Raw genomic sequence first — 10146 nt, forward strand, 5'->3', positions numbered from 1 at the left:
TAGACACACTTGCTTCAGATTTGAGTAGCGAGTTGTAATATGATAAATTGTGAAACTTGACATGGTGGTTAATGTAGATTGAATTTTCATGGACACAAAAATATCAACACGTTTAAATCTGTTCATATAGTTATTAATGTGATTCCAAAAAACATGCTTCAGGGTAATAATTAAATTATTAATGAAATTATTCACGGTAATTAATAAGGTATTTAATCCCATTCCAGTTGCTTCTTGATTCTGCTTCAGGTTTTGGCAGCGACTCCCAATTTCTTTCTTTCTTTTTTTTTTTGGAACGCTCTGGGTGACAGGGAGCCCAGTGCAGCTGGGGATGTAGCCTATTACACCGCTGGTCCGGCTCTAAACTGAAACACTGATCCTCCTCCCTCCTACCTTTGGCAAGACGCTCCAGCTACGCGAAAGAATAAAGACAAATATCATATATCCGCCAGTCAATGGGGAGATCCTTTCAAGTGGGATTTTGGGTCCTAACCAAAGTGGTTTAGGGGCGCATACCAAACAGATGAACAGCCCTTTCTTTCAATGAGGGCAGAAGTGAAAAAAAGGCAGCAATGACATTCGATTGGCAACCGCGGCAGCCGTGCGCACAGCTACAAGGAGCACAGAATAACTATTGTGGGGACTGGTGATTGAAAACACAACTGTTAGCCAGCGACCAAGCAGAGCGACAGATGTAATTTTCATACGTTGCAGATGGTTTAGGTCCATGGGGCGCTGTATGGATTGTTTCAGCTACCAGTCCTTCAACATCAGCCACAGCCACTAGCGATTCCAAATTACTTGGGAATTCTGGACGGGCGGCTGTCAGCGGAGGATATCGCGGCAGGACTACGCGGGAGTGCCATGTGTTTTGGAGCGGCATAGAGGAGCTTTGTGGTCCGCTTTCCACCGGGGACAGGTGGTGTTGTGTGCATTGGGGGGTAGTTGGGATACAGACACACAACCCGCTAGACAGTTGTCTTAAGGATGTCACGCCGGCGTATGGGAACAGTTCTGGACAGAGACAGGTGCGACCAAAGGGAGTAGTTTACCAACGGATTTGGTACCACAGTTGCGGAGAACCGAGAGAACACTACCTATTCCCCCGAAACAGTCTGGATTTTTGTCCAGGAGAAGCGGGACTGCACGGAGTGGTGAATTTCAGAGACCTCTGCACCCGGCGCACCATTTTCACGGCAGTTACTGGTAAGTGTGCGGGAATATCTAGCGATTAGGTCCGGTCTAGGGTGTAGTCTAGGTGGTGTACCGGAGATCTTTATTTTTCACCGCGTACGCTTGTGTTGAAATCATGGATCTGTGAATGCAAACTGCGCACCTTCCCAGTTTTTGCCGTGCGATACATTGTGTAGCATTTCCGATTTGAAATGATGTAGGCTACTTGTTTGAAATTGCTTCAGGAACAAATGTAGGTGAAACGAAATGGTCTGTGAGCTACTTTATTTAATTTACGCACGTTTTCAATTGCTGCCTCAAACAGCATAGCCTAATAATTTGAGCGGCATATGCATTGCAATGTTGTGGCACTGGTGTAAACTGTGCAGCGCGTGCTTTAAGAAAATTTCCACAAAAATGTGTTGCTCATTTAACACGAATGGTTGAACCACGTGAGAATATTTTTGTTTGCATCTACTGTTGTTTAGTGAACAGGTGATTGACAGCTGACTGGATATACCAATGATTTCATTCAGTGGATTTTGCTTAAAATAAATTATTAAAGGTGCTATTGCATTAATCAGTCCTTTGTATTTTCTGAATACCCCTTAGTTGTTACACAATTATTACAATTAAAAATCCGTTGTGACGAATAATGCAAACAAGCTTTGTTTCTGGGACACATGGTAAGGCGTAGGCAGGTTTTGCAAGCGAAAGCTTCAATTACACAAGAGCTTCGACTGTCAGTGTGAGATGAGATGGGGTGGCATGGCTTCTGAGACGTGATTGAATCTCATCTGAAAACGTGTAGGTGGATCATGAACTATGAATAAAACCAGGGCTCTCTGGTTTACCTTTGCGTTATGCAGCCATGGAAAAATAGCCTAATGCCAGTGCTAACAAACCCAGAGCTCTGTATCTCTCTCAGCCAGTGTGTGTGTGTGTGTGTGTGTGTGTGTGTGTGTGTGTGTGTGTGTGTGTGTGTGTGTGCAGAGGGGGCTGCCTAGTCCCGCTCCAGCACTCCTGGCTCTCCAGTCCCCAGTCCCTCTGTACCAGCTGCCTATTTAACAGCAGGCTACATGTAGCCCGCACCCTGGCCTGTGTCCAGGGCCGCTGACAGCATTGGCTGGGCCCGGGACAAAAGCATCTGATAGGGCCCCAAACCCAATCAATACAATGTAATGAGCATCCAATTCTAGGCCTCCTCTCTCCCTGGGTTCAGGACAAGTGACCCCTTTCCCCTCTGCCAGCTTCCCTGGTCTGTGTCACTAAGCCTTGCCTTGTCCGTCTCCCTGCTCCTCTCTCCCCCTCTCTCTCTCTCTCTCTCCTTGTCTTTCTTTCCATACTTCCAAATGTGGAAAACCCATATAGGCTTTGGCTCTGGAGCTCTTTCCTCACACAGACACAAACACAAAAAGCAGAGTGAGGTTTTTCTCGGTTTCCGAGCTTGGAGGGTTTTTTGTCGTTGTTGTGGCCCCCCTGTTTCAAATTCAAATTGCCATTGAGCTGCCTTTTGTTGGCCCCTGTGGTTTGTGGACTGGAAAAAGGGAGAAAAAGTAAGTGAAGTCCCCAAGGGTCAGAGCATTCCAATAAAGGCATCGGGAGAGAGAGAGAGAGAGAGAGAGAGAGAGAGAGAGAGAGAGAGAGAGAGAGAGAGAGAGAGAGAGAGAGAGAGAGAGAGAGAGAGAGAGAGAGAGAACTGGGCACGGAGGGTGAAGGAGCACAGAGCCGTGTGGAGACAGTCCTCCTCTCGGTGGGTGCAGGCAGGCAGGCAGGCTGGAAGACAGATAGCTGAGGGAAGAGGGCAGGTCCCTCCCCTCCCTCTCATATGTCAGTCAGACTCCAAAAGGAGCGGGCAGCCCCCTTTAACGGGCCACTGACAAGCCGTTTCCTCCGCCAGCTTTAAGTGCGGGTTTTTTTATGTGTGTGCAAGCATGTTGCTGTTGCGTTTGCTCGCTGTTGCTGTGCAGTTAATGGGGAGGGGAGCAGAGAAGACAGTGGAGAGCAGGGGATAGGAGAAAAGAGGATGGGAGCTGACTAGGGAAGGGGAAGAGGAGAGGAGAAGAGAGCAGAGAGGGCAGGATATGAAATGGGGTAGAGGAGAGTGGAGAAGAGAGGAAAGCTGAGAAAAGAGGATAGGGTAGGGTAAGGGGTAGAGGAGAGAAAAGACGAGAGAAGAGCCAAGAACAGAATAGGATAGGAAACGGGGAGAGGAGAGAAGAGAGTAGACCAGAGCAGAGAGAGGAGGATGAGATAGGGAAATGGGAGATGAGAGAGGAGAAGAGAGGAGAGCCGAGAACATAGAATAGGATAGGGTAAGAAGTAGAGGAGAGAAGTGGGAGAGGAGAGCTGAGAACAGAGGATAGGATAGGAAAGGGAAGAGGAGAGGAGAAGAGAAAGAGGATGAGATAGGAAAATGGAAGAAGATAGAGGGGAGAAGAGCTTGCAGTAGAGAGGAGGATAGGAGCTCCCGTGGCCCCGTTTGGGGCTGTGCCTCATCATTCGTCAGGATTTGTGAGCCAGGAGGTGCAGGCAAGCCGTGCCTGGAGCTGGTGATTCATGGCCCATGTTGCTCTCGCATGAGAAGGGAGTTTCCTCCACTCTCTGCCGCATGCCTTCGCACAGATTGCGGTGCGGTGTTGCTGTTGAGCTGACCCTCCACACCACACGCCACACACAGATATGCACAGACATGTACACAGGCACATAAACACACACATAAGCACGCACGCATGCACGCACACACGCGCACACACACACACACACACACACACACACACACACACACACACACACACACACACACACACACACACACACACACACACACACACACACACACACACACACACACATATGCACAGACATGTATGCAGGCACACATGTACACACAGACCACACACAGACATGCACAGATATGTACACTCACATGCACACAAAGACACATACACACACACACACACACACACACACACACACACACACACACACACACACACACACACACACACACACACACACACACACACACACACACACACACACACACACACACACACACACACACAGATAACCAGATGACCACCCTCCCACACATATCTGCACACAAACTAACACAGGTGCACATACTGTACGTATCGTTCCGCACACACACACACACACACACACACACACACACACACACACACACACACACACACACACACACACACACACACACACACACTGTACTGTAGTAGAATGCTCACACACAGATCGGCATGCATATTTCTGATTATGCAATGAGTTTCCCCTTGGAACAAATTAGGGCAGGAGAAGCAGACAGGCAGAGGGAATTCTTCACCGCCAGATACTACGCATTTTTTTTGGAGGAGTGGAAAAAGACGGATCATTTTTTTCAGACGCGTTTTTCTTCTCTCTCCGCAATGTTCTCCAGTTCTCCTGCGGCTCTGGGTGGGAGGTTAGGAGGGACGGCACGGCGTTGCACGGCAGGGGCGATCGGTGGACTGACGGCCCGGATCCGCGCGCCTTTTGTTCGGTGCCGCGGAGAGGTTTCAACACCCCACAGCTGCCCGTCTTGTTTCCAGTCTCTGCCGTCACAGGCGAGCAGACTGCTTAGTGGAGCCCCCCTAATCCCCTCCACCACTACTCTCCAAGCAAGCCCAGCTCGCTCAGCGCAGGCTAGAGTTTGTCAGGAGTTATGAAGTTAGTTACTTACTTACTTTTTCATAGAGATGTGCCACTTCCGCAAAAAAACACTCGCAGGCACTGTGGTAACCCTGCTGTGTGGCTTGTAAATGCAGGGTTTTTGCGTAATTAGAGGTTTGTTAACACTTGTATTTGTGTGTGTGTGTGTGTGTGTGTGTGTGTGTGTGTGTGTGTGTGTGTGTGTGTGTGTGTGTGTGTGTGTGTGTGTGTGTGTGTGTGTGTGTGTGTGTGTGTGTGTGTGTGGGTGTTTGTGGATGTGGATGTGGGTGTTTATGTGGTGTCATGGGTGTTTGTGTGTGTGGATTTGTCTTCTGTGCCTTAAGTGTGTGTGGTGGTGGTTGTTTTCATGTGTATGTTTGTGTGTGAGGCATGTATGTGTGCAAGAGGCTTGTGTGTTGCATGCTTGCGGCTGTGTGTGTGTGTGTGTGTGTGTGTGTGTGTGTGTGTGTGTGTGTGTGTGTGTGTGTGTGTGTGTGTGTGTGTGTGTGTGTGTGTGTGTGTGTGTGTGTGTGTTTGTGTGTGTATGTGTTTTTGCGAGGTGTGTGTGTGTGTGCCACAGCAGGCGTTCGCAGTGTAGTGTTCCGGGCAGGACGACTTTGCTGAATGACTGCCCTGTTACTACGGAACCCCCCACACTCACCCCACCCCACCCCCCACCCCACCACCCCACCCCACCCCAGCTCAACAAACCCTTGCCCCAACCCCATCACCTCAACAGCCGTGCGACAAACCCCGCAGTGCAAGTGTCATTCCCGCTGTGCCAAAAGAACAGGTGCCCCAGGACGGGGGCCCCTCTCGCCTCCCCATGACTTGCGTCACCTGCAGAAGCAAAGGAGGGCGGGAAGGAGGTGGGGAGTGAGGGAGGGAGAGGGCGGGCCGGATGGGGCGGACCTCTGCCTTGCTCTCACAGGAGTCCTTTTTTATCCAAGTACCCCTCCTGCCCCTGCCCCTTCCCCTGCCCCTGCCCGCCCTGCCACACACACACCAACCGTATCTCACTCATTTCGTGAAGTATTCACGAAAAAAATATATTAATTTTCGTGGTGCATTCACGTTATTGCCCACCTTTCGTAAAGTCTTCAAGAAAATAATAGATTAATTTTCACGCTGCCTATTCACTTGAATTGCCCGACTGTTGCCTAGCTACCCTAGGGTTAAGGTTAGGGTTAGGTTTAGGGTTAAGGTTAGGGTTAGGTTTAGGGGACATAAGGCGTAAGTACCGAAAGGGCGTCAAATTAGTGAGTCCCAAGTGTATCAGCAGTGTTCTGTCAGCACCCCCTCCCCACCCCGGCAGACGTTTGGATAACCATAGCAGCAGTGGGGCAATTCAAGTGAATAGGCAGCGTGAAAATTAATCTATTATTTTCGTGAAGACTTTACGAAAGGCGGGCAATAACGTGAATGCACCACGAAAATTAATATATTATTTTCGTGAAGACTTTACGAAAGGCGTGAGATAGGGCTCCACACACACACACAAGCACACATTTGTACACAAGTGCGCGCACACACACGTAGACACTCCGCAGCAAGCATGCAATGCTTGCACGCACAAATCAAAGCACACACACACTTAGACACAAGCATATACACAAACGCACATAGACACGTACACGCATAAACGCACACTAACACACCATTTCTCTGAGGATCTGGATGGTGTTGCAGTATGGTGTTGCATGTGTGTTGTTGTTGTTGTATGTTGATGGAGTTGCATGTATGTTGCAGCCATACGTACTGTCAGAGTTGCTTGAAGGAGCAAAGCTAACCTGTAGGGACTTTCACGTCTCCTCTCTCTGTCTCTCTCTCTCTTGCTCTCTCTCTCTCTCTCTCTCTCTCTCTCTCTCTCTCTCTCTCTCTCTCTCTCTCTCTCTCTCTCTCTCTCATTCTCTCTATCTAACACACACTCTCTCACTCTATCTCCCCCTTTCTTTCCTTTCTCTGTACATCCTTCTGGCTGCCTCACTTTCTCTCCCCCTAAGTCTTGATGTAGTACCCTCCCCTCTATTCCCTCTTCTCTCTTCACTCTCCCTCCCACTATCCCTCCATCCGTTTTCTCCTCTTTTGCCCTGTCATTGTGTCTTTCTGCCTCTCCCCCTTGTCTTTCGCTCTCATTCTCTTCTTTCCTCCATCTTTCTCTCCTTTGCACCTCCTTTTTCTCTTTCTTTTTTCTGTATTTTCCTTCATCGCCGCTCTCTCTACCCTTGCATCCCTTTCGTTTCTCTCTCTCTCTCTCTCTCTCTCTCTCTCTCTCTCTCTCTCTCTCTCTCTCTCTCTCTCTCTCTCTCTCCCTCTCTCTCCTGCTCTCTCCTCTGCTCTGTTCTGGGCCTCTGCTCTGCTCCACTCCCTGTCTTGACGTGGAAGGCCTCCCAGGCTGCAGAGAGAGAGGGCCGAGTCGAGTCGTGTCCCCCTCCGTGCTGGCTGTCCTGTCTAAAAAAAAGGGACTCTGCCCACTGGGAGTCTGAATGGGACAAATTGACCGGAACAATGTCGCCACTTAGCGTGTGGAGTTTGCAAGAAAGGGAAGGTGAAAGGAGAAAGCTGGAGAGGCCGTGCAGGCTGGCCCATGCTATACGGAGAGCATAGGGGGCTGAGGGAGAACAAATGCATTCCTCCTCACCCATCCACCCCTCCCTTTCTCTTTTTCTCAATCTGTTTCTGTCTCGTTTTCACTTTTTTTTCCGTTGCTACATCTATTGCTGGTACGTGCGCTCCATCCTATTTCTCCTCCTCTGTGAGTGTCTTGGGCTTTTGACTTTATCAGCTCCTGCTATCACTTGCTTTGGGTTCTGCTTGAAAACGGATAGACGCGGTGTCATCTTCTTTTGTCCCTATCGAGCGGTTACATCTTGCTTCATTTTTTTTCCTTTGTAATTTTTTTTGATGTTTTTATTTGACTCGTGTCTGTTCTGTGTTTCTTTTGTGACTCATCGCTCTCTCTCTCTCTCTCTCTCTCTCTCTCTCTCTCTCTCTCTCTCTCTCTCTCTCTCTCTCACTGAGGCGCTTGTCGTTTCACTACATTTATTTGTTTATCTCTGTCTTCCACGCTCCGAGTCACTTTCTCTCTCGTGTTATTTATGTTTTGTCAACCACCTCCTTCGCTTCTCTTTACTCTGAGAGCCTTATGTCAAGTCATGTGAGAAAAGCCCCCCCACACACCACACTCCCTTCCTCCCTCACCCCACCTCACCCCACAGCCCTCCTGTTAACGCTCCATTACCTCTCCCGGTGATGTTTACGCTACCATCCGGGCAGTTAGCCACGGGTCCGTGCTAACCAGGAGACCCCTGGTGACCCCTCCGGCCCCCCCTACCAGCTGTGAAGGGCCCCTCCAGGCCAGGCATGGAGAGGGCCCTCAAGCAGGACAAGACAGGGTGTGGGTGTGGGTGTTGGTGTGGTGGGGGTTGGGGTGGGGGAGGGGGAGAGAGCCCACCCACTGTGACCCCTAGCCTGCCCTGCCTGGACGTGCACCTCAGAGCAGCTGGGGGTCAGTGGTGCGCACTGCACTATGTAATGAACACCTTCGCAACACCATCCCCACAGGGAGTGGACTCAGACAGGAGAGAGAGAGAGAGAGAGAGAGAGAGAGAGAGAGAGAGAGAGAGAGAGAGAGAGAGAGAGAGAGAGAGAGAGAGAGAGAGAGAGAGAGAGAGAGCAAAAGTCAGAGGATGTGAAAGAGACAGAGAGAAAGACTGTGTGTGTGCGTGTGTGTGTGTGTGCCTGCATGCGTGCGTGCGTGTGTGTGTGCGAGAGAGATAAAGTTAGAGAGTGAGAGATGAGAGTTTTCCAGTCAGAGAGTTAGACCACAAGAGAGTTAGTGAACTAGAGTTGGAGAGAGAGATGGAAAGAGGAAGTGACAGATGGAGATAGAGTGAGAGAGAGAAACAGAGAGAGAAAGACAGAGATGGAGTGAGAAAGAATGATCGAGAGAGAAAAAGATAGAGATAGAGAGAGAGAGAGAGAGAGAGAGAGAGAGAGAAAGACAGAGATGGAGCAAGAAAGAATGATAGAGCGTGAGAGAGAGAGAGAGAGAGAGAGAGAGAGAGAGAGAGAGAGAGAGAGAGAGAGAGAGAGAGAGAGAGAGAGGAAAGAGAGTAGGGGCCCAGGCTTGTCATGTAGGCACACTGTCAGCCAGCCCTGTGCGCTTCTGCTTCACGTCAGCCTTTTATCTCAGCCTCTCATCCCTCCGCTGCACTCCTCTGTTCCATCTCTCTCTGTTTCTCTCTCTCTCTCTCTCTCTCTCTCTCTCTCTCTCTGTTCTCTCTCTCTCTCTCTCTGTTCTCTCTCTCTCTCTCTCTCTGTTCTCTCTCTTTCTTTCTCTATAATTTTTTCTCTCTCTTTATCATTCTATCTCGCTCCATCTCTGTCTTTCTCTCTCTCTCTCTCTCTCTCTCTCTCTCTCTCTCTCCCTCTCGCTCTCTCTCTCTCCCTCTCGCTCTCTCTCTCTTCCTTTTGCTCTGTTTCTGTCACTCCCTCGCTATTTTTTTCCTCCTTTTCCTTTCTCTACTTTTCTCTGCATGTTTTTCCATCAGATGCATTAACACTGGGGCCTTCTGTGGAGCCCGGCGGAGAAGTTCAAAGCGCATCACCATGTAGTTGGTAATGAGGTGTGTGAGACTGGGGACTTCTGTGTGTGTCTTTGTTGGGTGGTGGGTTGTGGGTTGTGTGTGTAGAGCGAGAGACTGTGTGTAGAGTGTGCTGCTCACGTTTGTGTGTGTGTGTGTGTGTGTGTGTGTGTGTGTGTGTGTGTGTGTGTGTGTGTGTGTGTGTGTGTGTGTGTGTGTGTGTGTGTGTGTGTGTGTGTGTGTGTGTGTGTGTGAATAGAATGTATGTGCTCGCGTGTGTGTTTGTGTCGAGCGTATGGATCTGTTTAAGTGTGTGTGTGTGTGCATGTGTGTGCTTGCACCTACTTAATTTTAAATGTATGCGTGTTTGTATAGGCCTGTGTGTGTGTGTGTGTGTGTGTGTGTGTGTGTGTGTGTGTGTGTGTGTGTGTGTGTGTGTGTGTGTGTGTGTGTGTGTGTGTGTGTGTGTGTGTGTGTGTGTGTGTGTGTGTGTGTGTGTGTGTGTGTGTGTGTCCATGCTCACGTGTCCAAATGAGTGCAGCCCATGTGTGGAGGCGAGCGTGTGTGTGTTTGTGTGTGCGTGTGTATATGTGTGTGCTGTATGTGTGTTTGCGCGTGTGTGAGTTTACCTCAGCTTGACGACTGGTGACAATTTTGACATTGCTGCCTTTCACGGGAAAACTGCGGCACTTGCAGTTCC

General features: G+C 49.5%; 1 protein-coding gene across 1 annotated transcript in view; it reads left to right on the forward strand.

Annotated features, from left to right (window-relative positions):
- Positions 1-365: 365 nt before the first annotated feature.
- Positions 366-10146, forward strand: part of sema6bb (sema domain, transmembrane domain (TM), and cytoplasmic domain, (semaphorin) 6Bb) — a 235383-nt gene continuing 225602 nt past the window's right edge. The window contains exon 1 of the mRNA XM_063201621.1: positions 366-1206. The gene's annotated coding sequence lies outside the window, so the exon portion shown is untranslated. The remainder of the gene's footprint in view (positions 1207-10146) is intronic.

This window comes from Engraulis encrasicolus, chromosome 6 (assembly GCF_034702125.1).
Source record: "Engraulis encrasicolus isolate BLACKSEA-1 chromosome 6, IST_EnEncr_1.0, whole genome shotgun sequence".
Lineage (NCBI taxonomy): Eukaryota > Metazoa > Chordata > Actinopteri > Clupeiformes > Engraulidae > Engraulis > Engraulis encrasicolus.